The sequence below is a fragment of the Mastomys coucha genome, unplaced genomic scaffold (genome assembly GCF_008632895.1).
Source record: "Mastomys coucha isolate ucsf_1 unplaced genomic scaffold, UCSF_Mcou_1 pScaffold8, whole genome shotgun sequence".
Classification (NCBI taxonomy): domain Eukaryota; kingdom Metazoa; phylum Chordata; class Mammalia; order Rodentia; family Muridae; genus Mastomys; species Mastomys coucha.
In genome coordinates, this window is record NW_022196914.1 from 47332919 (window position 1) to 47333810 (window position 892).

The 892-nt window shown below is 41.8% G+C and overlaps 1 non-coding gene across 1 annotated transcript; it reads right to left on the reverse strand.

Annotated features, from left to right (window-relative positions):
* Positions 1–344: 344 nt before the first annotated feature.
* On the reverse strand, positions 345–475 carry LOC116084010. Its single transcript, XR_004115989.1, has one exon. It is a non-coding gene; the product is annotated as a small nucleolar RNA SNORA17 (small nucleolar RNA).
* Positions 476–892: the final 417 nt, after the last annotated feature.

Below are 892 nucleotides of genomic sequence, written 5' to 3' on the forward strand. Positions count from 1 at the left end.
ATCTTAGGAGTGGTCTCAAGAGTGCTATGCCCCACCCATGCATTATGACAACAGACAAGACTCATCTTTTGCCTGGTCTACCTGCACTTCCCTGGGATGGTGGTCATCTCAGATTGGCTCTGTGAAGCATTGTGGTGGTCTGGTGGTCATCACTAGCTTGCTTATCACCAGGCCTGCCACTGGGCTTCCTGGGTATACTCATATAAGGGTCATCTGTTTTTGCTCACTCCTGGGTGGAACTTATGATCCTAGGCCTGGTTCTTCTACTTTCAGGACAGCTCCCTGTGTGAGCCCCTGGCACCAGACTGGTGGTCATCTCAGAGTTGCCTTCTTTTTTTCCAGGGAATGTTAGGCTACTAATCAGTCAGATATCCATAGACTAGGACACTGAGTGTCAACATAACTATTCTTCTCTTGCTACCTACTTACACAGATGTGACACAGCACCCAAACCTACAACACCTCTAAGGACAGCAAAGTTCTTTAGATATACATTTCATATTCATTGTACCCAAACACTAAATAATTGTATTGATCTGTAAATTCTCATTTATTTGCACTGTTTACTAGTTATCTAGAAAATATCATTATTACTATAGCCTTACAATTTAAAATTCTTTCAAATGTACCTTGAAAAACTTGAATATAAAAGCAAAAATTTGTGTGTCGACTTAAATGATTTTTCATAAGTGTCAAAATCAAACTGTTTCCCTCCATTTTAGCTGGCAATAAAACACTCCAACTTGAGACCATAAAAAGTACATTTCAGAAATTCTTGGCTAGGCCCACGCAGATGCTCTTAATCCCAGTACTTGGGAGGCAGAGGCAGGTAGATTTGTGACTTTGAAGCCAGCCTGGTCTACAGAGTGAGCTCCAAGACAGCCAGGGCTAT